This window comes from Tupaia chinensis, unplaced genomic scaffold, assembly GCF_000334495.1.
Source record: "Tupaia chinensis unplaced genomic scaffold, TupChi_1.0 Scaffold138812_1, whole genome shotgun sequence".
In the NCBI taxonomy this organism is placed as follows: domain Eukaryota; kingdom Metazoa; phylum Chordata; class Mammalia; order Scandentia; family Tupaiidae; genus Tupaia; species Tupaia belangeri.
Window position 1 is genome coordinate 1,358,257 of NW_006198705.1, and position 12,006 is coordinate 1,370,262.

General features: G+C 44.7%; 1 pseudogene; it reads left to right on the plus strand.

The window, feature by feature from the left end:
- The first annotated feature begins 10,773 nt into the window (after positions 1-10,773).
- LOC102468130 (60S ribosomal protein L15-like) lies at positions 10,774-11,399 on the plus strand (annotated as a pseudogene).
- Positions 11,400-12,006: the final 607 nt, after the last annotated feature.

Consider the following 12,006-nt stretch of genomic DNA (forward strand, 5'->3'; position numbering starts at 1 on the left):
CTGTGCTGCAATCCCTTCTCCTCCATTCTCCTCTTGGGATCTTGGGCACGCACACGTGCCCAGCGTGAGTTTAAGCCACCAGGTCTGGGACTTGAACCGCGGTCAACTACATGGGAGACCAGTGACATAGCCATTATGTCAACCGCTGGTCCCAACCTGCTCCTTTTTTAAAAAAGAATTATTTTATTTATTATTATTATTTTTAAATTTGACGAGAGAGAGAGAGAGAGAGAGACAGAGAAAGTGAGAAATTAAGTCACCAGGTCTGAGACTCAAACCACTGTGGGCCATGTGGGAGTCCATCACCTTAATCACCACTCCACTTGCTGGCCCCTATACTGGCTTCTTTATCTCCCAGATGATTTTCAGAACTAGATCATCTATGCATCCACTTACCCATGCATCTATCCATCCATCCACCTGTCTATCAGCTATCCATTTAGCCATCCATCCATCCACTTGTCACTCATCGTCAAATGAACCAAGTCTGGTCCTGACCGTTAGGAATTCACAGATGAATAAGGGCGGCATAATCTTTATTTCTGAGAACCTCACAGTCTATGACACCAGGAAATAGCTTTGCTTAGTATTCAGGGATTAATGGGCAAGTGTCTTTCTGTGGAGGTGCATGTACCACTCTTTTCTGTAACTCAGGATGCACTAGCGTTTATTCAGAAGGAAAAAAAACCTTCCTCGACCACGTAAAACTCCTAAATCTGACCATCTAAGCTGAGGCTGGTGCTTTCTCACTGCACTGAGAACTAACCAGAAGGAAAGAACCATCCGGTCTTAAAATCCTTTCCTTTCTTTGGACCAGATTTGGATTTTATTTTTGTTTCATCTTCTCCGTTTTTATTCTGCTCTCAATTTCTCTGTTGGGTTCTCAGGAAGAAGAACTTGCCTTTGCTTCAATCCAGCATAGTGGAATTTGTATCCACACATCCTCATTGGATTGACAAAGCATCCCACAGGGACACAATGCAGCTCACTTAATGCCAGTGAGGGTGAGAGGGCACAGGGAGATGGGCAGAGGGCTCCCTGGAGGCCTGGGCGATGCCTGTAGTAACTTCTGTTGATGTATAGCTGTTGTGGTTTCTTTCTCTTTCTTTTTTCCTCCCTTCTTCCTTTTTTTTTTTTTTTTTTGGAGAGATTTTTCACTGTAGGGCGCGTGCGCTCACCAGACAGACAGAGAGAGACATAGAGACAGAAAGCGAGAAATTACCCCCCAGGGGGGATGGTCATGCCGCATTCCCTTCTCCTCCATTCTCCTCTCGGGATCTTGGGCATGCACGCACACGCGCCCAGTGTGAGTTTTAAGCCACCGGGTCCGGGACACGAACCGCGGTCGACTACGTGGGAGTCCAGCAACATAGCCATTACACTAACTGCTGGTTCCCCCTTTTTTTTTTTTTTTTTTGAAAGAAGGTAGCCTTTCTATCATTTTCTTCCCGCATAAGTTTAAGAGGTAACTCTAGACCCTAATGGGAAGAAATTTTAGGAGCAGAATTTCTATAATCTGAGACCCAAATGATGATAAATGACACTCAAATTCTTCTGTCTGGAAAGAAAATGCTGGTTTATTGCCGCTGTTTTTCTTCCGGCATTCTGTATAACTCCTAAGAGCAGCAGTGATCAGGCCGGAACATGAGTCTTCTGTGGCTCAAGAAGACCTAAAGTCATCAGTCTACATGGGAGAAGTGCTTTGCCTGCTGGCAGTCAGTGAGAGGAGCAGAGGGGTCGGTGGGAACAGAAACCAAAGATGACACTTGGAAGCATTTGGTGTGAAACTGTTATAAGAGCGTTGTGAAAGAAACCTGTTTACTCCTCACAAAACCCTACGAGGAAAATATTATTACTGTTTACATTCTACCGCCAAGAAAGCCGGATACAGAGAGGGTGGGAAATGTGCCCAATGTCACACAGCTAGGAGGGAACTATATGACTCCAGAATTTACATCTTGATATGAAGTTTTATTTTGGGGGTGATATTTCAATCTAACAAGATAGCTCTACGTTCCTACTCCCATCTTTCACTGATAATTTAGTATTGATCTTGGTGCGTGTGTGTGGTATGTGTGTGTGTGTATCATTTAAGTGTATCACTGGAGACTATATGTCACTTTAAATTTAATCATTAATCTATTTCATTATCGATTGATTATACAGTGACATTTAAACAAACGACTTCTCTGCATTAGTCTAACAAAATCTAATAAGTGTGGGAAGTGGAGTCCAATATTGAACTCAGGAGTTCTGCGATACCACCTGGAGTCTCACTTACATGAAGACCTTCTAGGCCTCCTGGGGATGTAGTGAGCAGACTTCAGGCTGTGGGTTGATATGAAGGACACTGGACTCTTGAATCTTCAAGAGAGTTTCCCCTGACCTACGTGTGGGGGAGCGTCTGGACAGCCGCAACCCTCACTCTGAGGAAAGTCTGCCATATTTGTTTCTCTGTTCTGATGGATCTGGTACAGCATCAGCCCCCACATCCTTCAAGAAGTTGGGGTATCACAAGGGGTGACAGGCCAGGGCAGTCATATGATGGATTACCTTGGTACAAGCAGAGCTCCCATCAGTTGAGAGGTCAGGAACCCATCCCTGACATGAGCAAGGGAGAGGATGGGAGAGGCAGTGGGTTAGATTGGAGAAAGTGAGGAAAAAAAAATAATAGTCCAAACTTGGATACATTTCTCCCATTTTCTCAGAATAAGGGTTTGTAATCTGAAGACACACATGGCCCTCCAGAAGTTGGAAAAAGAGCTGTAACCCTGACAGGAAAAGAGCTCTTTCACAACTGGTCGAATAGTTCATGGTAGGGCACAAAAAACACCGCCAGGTATGCATAAGAGCTTCATAATGCCACTGAGATTGCAATGCAGACCACAGTTGCAGACAAAAGCTCCTGCTGCATTTCATGTGTCACTGGAGAACTTTTTCTTAGAGGTTTTTGCCACGGTGTGTGTGTGTGTGCTAGAGGGAGAGAGACAGAGACAGAGACAGTGAGAAGGAAAGTGAGAAATCACCCACCCTCGGGGGTGTGTGTGTGGGGGGGGATGGCCACAGCACGGGTCCTTCTCTCCTATTCTCCTCTCAGGATCTTAGGCATAGCACACACATGTGCCCGGCATGAGTTTTAAGCCACCAGGTCCAGCACTCAAACCATGATTGGCCATATGGAAGTCCAGTGATGTAACCACTATGCCATCTGCTGTCCCTCACTGGAGAATTTTAACAATTTAAATCAGTTTTAGTTATCATTCTAAAATTTAGTATCAAAATGTTATCATATAAATTTTGGGGATTGCTTTATGTAGTTGGGGCAGTGAGTTAACTTCAGTCCAAAATGGCCCCAGTCATGTGCTGGCTATTGGTGCTATCCAGGAGCTGGGAGCATGGCTGAGGCTATAAGCAGAAAGTCTTGATTCTTCTCCACAGAGCTTTGTCAAGTGGTTGCTTGGGCTTCCTCACAGCATGGTGGCTGGGCTCTTAGAAGGAATATTTCAAAGGTGAAATATTGGACTCTTCAGTCCCAATCTTAAAATATAAGTCCTATCACTTCTATAATAGTTTACTGGTTGAAACAGAGCACTAGGCAGTTTATATTTAAGAGGAAGATAAATAACTTCAGCTCTTACTGGAAGAGTAGAGAGGTAACAGTGTAATAGGGCACCTAGAAGGGGAGACACTGGGTGGCAATGTTTGGAAACACCAACTGCTGCAGGGTCCTTCCAGGGTAGAGAAAGAATCTTTGAGAATGGGGAGGTTTCAGAGAGTCTACTCATAGTAGATGAAAATTAATACTGTGCTTACAGAGGATTTCTCATAACACTGTAAGAGTATGACGTTATTAGTAGACGTATTTCAAATGAGGAAAGTAAATAAAGGAAAAATTATGTAAATGTCTTCTTTTTCTTTTTGAATTGCCAAAGGGTATATGCACACATCAGAGATAGAGAGAGCGAGAGAGAGAGAGAGAGAGAGAGAGAGAGAGAGGGAGAAAGCACCCCACAATGTGGCATGATCCCCTCATAATCCCTTGTCCATTTCAACATCTTGTTGGGATTGTGTGGGCACATGCACATGCACCCATTGTGTTCTTCAAGTTACCAGGGCTGGGATTTGAACTGTGGTTGGCCATGCAGGATCCAGCTCCCTTAATCACTAGACTATGGGTCACCCAGCTAGGAAATAGTGGGTTCAGGACTCTTACCTTCTCAGTATAGCTTTAGACTCTACATCTCTGCTGCAGCTGGTACCAGTCAGTGGCCCAATTTTTTTTCTTTTCTTCTTCTTTTTTTAAGTTCAATTACTTCTTACATAAGCCAGAGTGAGAAAAATAAAGAGACTACCCTTGACAAAGTCCCAATGCTGCAATCTACACCCCCAGGCTTTAGCCAGCCCTGGATCATTAGCAAACATGTGCCCAGTGTACTCAGGGAGGTCTCTGGACTTGAACTGGGAACCCTCCCATGTGAGACTTTATCACAAAGTATTGTGTTTGACCATTACACCACTGATTTTGCTTGACAAACTCTCCCACTTATATTCATTGGAGTAGAGAAGGTAACACATGCAAATTCCAAAGTCAACCTCCTTTTCGCTCCGGAACATGAGTCTTCTGTGGCTCAAGAAGACCTAAAGTCATCAGTCTACATGGGAGAAGTGCTTTGCCTGCTGGCAGTCAGTGAGAGGAGCAGAGGGGTCGGTGGGAACAGAAACCAAAGATGACACTTGGAAGCATTTGGTGTGAAACTGTTATAAGAGCGTTGTGAAAGAAACCTGTTTACTCCTCACAAAACCCTACGAGGAAAATATTATTACTGTTTACATTCTACCGCCAAGAAAGCCGGATACAGAGAGGGTGGGAAATGTGCCCAATGTCACACAGCTAGGAGGGAACTATATGACTCCAGAATTTACATCTTGATATGAAGTTTTATTTTGGGGGTGATATTTCAATCTAACAAGATAGCTCTACGTTCCTACTCCCATCTTTCACTGATAATTTAGTATTGATCTTGGTGCGTGTGTGTGGTATGTGTGTGTGTGTATCATTTAAGTGTATCACTGGAGACTATATGTCACTTTAAATTTAATCATTAATCTATTTCATTATCGATTGATTATACAGTGACATTTAAACAAACGACTTCTCTGCATTAGTCTAACAAAATCTAATAAGTGTGGGAAGTGGAGTCCAATATTGAACTCAGGAGTTCTGCGATACCACCTGGAGTCTCACTTACATGAAGACCTTCTAGGCCTCCTGGGGATGTAGTGAGCAGACTTCAGGCTGTGGGTTGATATGAAGGACACTGGACTCTTGAATCTTCAAGAGAGTTTCCCCTGACCTACGTGTGGGGGAGCGTCTGGACAGCCGCAACCCTCACTCTGAGGAAAGTCTGCCATATTTGTTTCTCTGTTCTGATGGATCTGGTACAGCATCAGCCCCCACATCCTTCAAGAAGTTGGGGTATCACAAGGGGTGACAGGCCAGGGCAGTCATATGATGGATTACCTTGGTACAAGCAGAGCTCCCATCAGTTGAGAGGTCAGGCACCCATCCCTGACATGAGCAAGGGAGAGGATGGGAGAGGCAGTGGGTTAGATTGGAGAAAGTGAGGAAAAAAAAATAATAGTCCAAACTTGGATACATTTCTCCCATTTTCTCAGAATAAGGGTTTGTAATCTGAAGTCACACATGGCCCTCCAGGGGGGTGTGTGTGGGGGGGGGGATGGCCACAGCACGGGTCCTTCTCTCCTATTCTCCTCTCAGGATCTTAGGCATAGCACACACATGTGCCCGGCATGAGTTTTAAGCCACCAGGTCCAGCACTCAAACCATGATTGGCCATATGGAAGTCCAGTGATGTAACCACTATGCCATCTGCTGTCCCTCACTGGAGAATTTTAACAATTTAAATCAGTTTTAGTTATCATTCTAAAATTTAGTATCAAAATGTTATCATATAAATTTTGGGGATTGCTTTATGTAGTTGGGGCAGTGAGTTAACTTCAGTCCAAAATGGCCCCAGTCATGTGCTGGCTATTGGTGCTATCCAGGAGCTGGGAGCATGGCTGAGGCTATAAGCAGAAAGTCTTGATTCTTCTCCACAGAGCTTTGTCAAGTGGTTGCTTGGGCTTCCTCACAGCATGGTGGCTGGGCTCTTAGAAGGAATATTTCAAAGGTGAAATATTGGACTCTTCAGTCCCAATCTTAAAATATAAGTCCTATCACTTCTATAATAGTTTACTGGTTGAAACAGAGCACTAGGCAGTTTATATTTAAGAGGAAGATAAATAACTTCAGCTCTTACTGGAAGAGTAGAGAGGTAACAGTGTAATAGGGCACCTAGAAGGGGAGACACTGGGTGGCAATGTTTGGAAACACCAACTGCTGCAGGGTCCTTCCAGGGTAGAGAAAGAATCTTTGAGAATGGGGAGGTTTCAGAGAGTCTACTCATAGTAGATGAAAATTAATACTGTGCTTACAGAGGATTTCTCATAACACTGTAAGAGTATGACGTTATTAGTAGACGTATTTCAAATGAGGAAAGTAAATAAAGGAAAAATTATGTAAATGTCTTCTTTTTCTTTTTGAATTGCCAAAGGGTATATGCACACATCAGAGATAGAGAGAGCGAGAGAGAGAGAGAGAGAGAGAGAGAGAGAGAGGGAGAAAGCACCCCACAATGTGGCATGATCCCCTCATAATCCCTTGTCCATTTCAACATCTTGTTGGGATTGTGTGGGCACATGCACATGCACCCATTGTGTTCTTCAAGTTACCAGGGCTGGGATTTGAACTGTGGTTGGCCATGCAGGATCCAGCTCCCTTAATCACTAGACTATGGGTCACCCAGCTAGGAAATAGTGGGTTCAGGACTCTTACCTTCTCAGTATAGCTTTAGACTCTACATCTCTGCTGCAGCTGGTACCAGTCAGTGGCCCAATTTTTTTTCTTTTCTTCTTCTTTTTTTAAGTTCAATTACTTCTTACATAAGCCAGAGTGAGAAAAATAAAGAGACTACCCTTGACAAAGTCCCAATGCTGCAATCTACACCCCCAGGCTTTAGCCAGCCCTGGATCATTAGCAAACATGTGCCCAGTGTACTCAGGGAGGTCTCTGGACTTGAACTGGGAACCCTCCCATGTGAGACTTTATCACAAAGTATTGTGTTTGACCATTACACCACTGATTTTGCTTGACAAACTCTCCCACTTATATTCATTGGAGTAGAGAAGGTAACACATGCAAATTCCAAAGTCAACCTCCTTTTCGCTCTCTCTTTTTTTTTTTTTAAGAATTATTTCTTTTATTATTTTTTTATAATGACGATTATTATTTCACTTGCTATAGTCATCAGAGAAAGACACACAGAGAGAGAAGGAAAGTGAGAAAGTGAGAAAGCAAGCTGCCAGGTCTGGGACTTGAACCATGGTCAGCCATGTGAGAGTCCAACGTCCCAACCACCATGCCACCTGCTGGTCCTCCACCTCCTCTTTTTATACTTGGAGAGAGTGGTAATGACTGTTTTCTTGTGATAGGTAATTTCCATCTGCTGAACTGTGCAGGCTTCTCTTTCCTGCTTTGAAGGGCTGCTTTACTCCTATCGTTAAAAAACATCTTGATGCTGAATTCCACAAGCCTCCATCTGTGACCTTTACCTGCTCAGCAAACACATGTATTTGTATTCAGAGAGATTTTCCAGCCTTGAAGGAGTAGCTACTGGCAACACACGGGCATTTTAAGCTTGTGGATGCACAGCCTCACGCGCTCCTGGAAAACTAAAAGCTTCCTTTTATGAGAACACCACAGGTGACCCATTGATTTCTGCCTTAATGGTGAGAGCAACCACTTCAGCTCTGCTCTGTAATCTGCAAACTTCAGTGAACCCAGGGTTCTTTTTTTTTTTTTTTTTTCCTAATGGAATAGGTTACCAGACCTAGCCATGGCTCAGAAAGGTGCTGAATATATGTGGGTGTGTTATGAAACAAAACCCAAAGACTAAATGTGCATACTTTCTTATTCTTTACAAAATGACAGTGGAGATTTGTGCTTCTCCCTTTATTCCCAATGGTATTGGAGGAGAGGAAGGCTCTGCGACATGACGGGATGGGGCATCTGCCTGGGACAGTGACCAAGAACAAGAACAGAGCAGGGCAGGTTGTAGGGGACAGTTTCTCATCTGCTTTTCCATTCCTTATTTATTTATTTATTTATTTATTTTGCTAAAGAGCAGGTGCACTCACCGAAAAGAGACAGAGAGAGAGGGAGAAGGGAAAAGCTCCTCCCAATGTGCTAAGGCCAGGCACCATCCCTTCCCTTCCATTTCTCCACTCTGGCAGGATTTGGGGTACCCATGCACACACATCCAGTCTGTTTTTCCATCCCCCTGGACTGGAATTTGAACTGAGCGGTCACCCATGTTGGATCCGGCTCCCTTAACCACTAGGCCACAGGGCTGGTTTCTTTTGTTGTTTATTTTCATAGTTCTAATAGCGGAGTTTACATGACTCTTCTCATTTTTCTGTTGTGGGCTCCAGGTTCATTTTGTCTCGATGACCCAATATTTGTCAAAGGAATTAATCCAAGCTTTTACTTTTTTTTAAATTTCATTTTTTAAATGTCATTTATTTCTTCCATGAGTGACTGAGAGAGACAGAGAGATAGCACCCCAACCAGGCTCTTGATCAGTTGACTGACCATCAGTTTCAGCCAGCCCCAGATCATGGGCACGTCCATACCCATGTGTTCAGAGAGGTCAGACCTGAACCTGGAACCTTATGGCATGGGTTAGCCTGGCCGAGTGTGTTCCTGCTGGACCACCTCATCTTCATGTGAGTTATAAATGTGGTTATTCCATCCCCTCCCCATGGTGGGTTGGAACAGCAGGCTAATGGGAGTGGGGAGGGGTTTCAGGAGCTGCTACTGGTCAGTGAGTGAGTGTGTGTGGGTGATAAGGATGTCCCCTTGGTGGGTGCTGCTAATGTCATAGCTGTGTGCCACCAAGCCAGCCACAGACTCTGCTCTTCCCAGCTTGGCTACAGGTGGCGTATGAGAAGCCTATCTGTTAGAAGGGACCCTCTACCTATTCAGGATTCTGGCTTCTGGCTGGATGACTTGAGAGTGAAGTTCAACTCATTGGGCAAACCCAAGGAAGAATTGGCATTTATTTATTTATTTATTTTTGGCTTTGCTTTTGGGTGCATGCACTTGCCAGAGATAAAGAGAGAGAGAGGGAGGGAAAGTGAGAATCACCCTCCTTATGGTGGGGGGAGGAATGGCCTGGCTACACTCCTTTCTCTTCAATTGTCCTAGCGGGATTTTGGGCACTCACGCATCTGAACTAGACGGGCCAGTCCCCCACACAGGTCTTTCGCAGTCTTGTAGCACTGCATTAGCAAGGCTGAGGGCCCCACCTTGGACAGAAATTCTGCAACATGGCTATACCATATGTGACTCAGGCTCATGGGTGTAGATGTGCTCAGAGGGTCAGTAGCCCCTGGTGTAATGGGACAAGATGCCAGCCATGCCCACCAGGTGAGGCTTTTCAGGAAGGTCCCTGAGGAATATTTGTCTGGTGAGCTGGCATTCTCTTTTCTCTCTCTCTATTCATTAGCAGAGTTCCTTCCTCTAAGAGGGAAATCCCTCTCTATTTAAGAGCTTCTAAGCTTCCACACAGGATGTTTTCTTAGGCAGCAATGGAAAAGTAACAAGGCTTCGACAAGACAGCTTTTGTTGGGACCAGCAGTTGGCGTAATGGCTATGTTGCTGGACTCCCCTGTAGTCGACCGCAGGTTGAGTCCTAGTCCCAGTGGCTTAAACTCACACCGGGCGCATGTGTGTGCGTGCCCAAGATCCTGAGAGGAGAATGGAGGAGAAGGGGTTGTGGCGTGGCCATCCCTCCTGGGGGGGGGGTGATTTCTCACTTTCTGTCTCTCTGTCTCTGTCTTTCTGGAGAGCACACATGTGCCACTGTAGCAAAAACCTCTCCAAAAAAAAAAGATAGCTTTTGTTGCTGAGAAATTGCTTTGTGCTCCCTAAGTTACTAAAGTAAATATCAGTGAATTTTTACAAAATAAATGCGTGTTGTTTCATTTTATTTATTTTTAAAATTTTTTGCTATATGGTACACGTACTCACCAGAGAGAGAGAGAGAAAGTGAGAAATCCCTCAAGGTGGATAGCCACACCACAATCCCTTCTCCGTTCTCCTCTCAATATTTGGGGCACACATGCCCACGCATCCAGCATGTTTTTGAAGCCACCTGTCTGGAACTCAAACCCAGTAGTCAGCCGTGTGGGACCCTGCCACCTTACCTCCACGCTGTCTGCTGGCTCAACATCAGAAAACCTTTTAAAGGGCCAAGAGAAGCCAGGCACCTTGGACCCCAGCACCTACTCCATGAATAGAGCCAGACAGCGCGTTCATTTCATTCACAATACAGCCAAGTTCAGATCAGTCTCTGCTCCACTGCTGAAAATGGACAATATTCTCGCATGTTGAGCCCTCTGCTTTCAACTAAGCCGTCATTGTATTGGTCAGAGGAGAAAAAAGGAAGGAAGCTGACATTTATTAGAGACCCAACATGTGCCCAACCCTTCTCGGCACCTTCCAGAGTGGACTCCACCCTGGTGGAAGAGCAGGGGCCTGAGACCTGGCATTCAATTGAAACTACCAAGACGGACTGATGGGATCTTGTCATTACTCAGTCCTTAAAACGGATGTTCTTAACACTCACACTTGGATCACAAAGGTAAGCCAAGATGGGCGCGTACAAGTACATCCAGGAGCTGTGGCAGAAGCAGCAGTCCGACGTGATGCGCTTTCTCCTGCGGGTCCGCTGCTGGCAGTACTGCCAGCTCTCGGCGCTGGACCCGGCGCCCCACCCCACCTGGTCGGATAAAGCGCACAGACTGGGCTACAAGGTGAAGCACGGTTATGTCATATACAAGATTCGTGTGCAGCATAGAGGCCGCAAACGCCCAGTCCCCAAGGATGCAACCTATGGCAAGCCTGTGCATCATGGTGTTAACAGCTCAGGTTTGCTCAAAGCCTCCAGTCTGTTGCAGAGGAGCTAGATGGACGCCACTGTGGGGCTCTGAGAGTCCTGAATTCTTACTGGGAGGGTAGATTCCACATACAAATTCTTCGAGGTTATCCTCATTGATCCATTCTATAAAGCTATCAGAAGAAACCTTGACACTCAGTGGATGACCAAACCAGTCCACAAGCACAGGGAGATGCGTGGGCTGACATCCGCAGGCCCTGAGAGCCCAGGCCTTGGAAAGGGCCACAAGTTCCACCACACTATTGGTGGCTCTCGCAGTGCAGCTTGGAGAAGGCACAATACTCTCCAGCTCCACCGTTACCGCTAATCTAAGAAATGTTTGTAAAATTCGTACCTAATGAACAACTTAGGACAGTCATGTCTGCTTAAAAGTGTTATTTGTCTGTTAAACTAGTCTGCAGATCATTTCATGGATGCTTTATCAAATTATGAAAGTTCCAAGTGCAATAATAATGTTTGAAGATTATAAATCATAGTGTATCTTGTTTCTAATAAGGTCAACTTTGTCTGCTTTATCTTATTAGGGAGTTGTTATATGTTGGTGTTTAAAACGTGAGGTATAATAGGTGTAAAAATAAATTCTTTAAAACAGGAAGAAGGAAAAAAAAAGAAACTATCATGCACATCATATAGTCCATCAAAGAAAACTAGAAGAGGTTTTTCTGAAGGGGGGATTAAAACTAAGGCCAATCAGAAGCAACTTCTAATTATTCAAATCAAGTCACACTTTTGTCTCATACAACATACACACATGAGGGTAGTTCAAAAAGTTTGTTAAAACATGGAATTAAAATATGAGTTTAGGGACCAGCAGATGGTGTAATGTCGCTGGACTCCCAAGTAGTCAACCACAGTTCAAGTCCCAGACCCGATGACTTAAAACTCACGCCAGGCATGTGTGTGTTCATAGTCCTGAGAGGAGAATGGA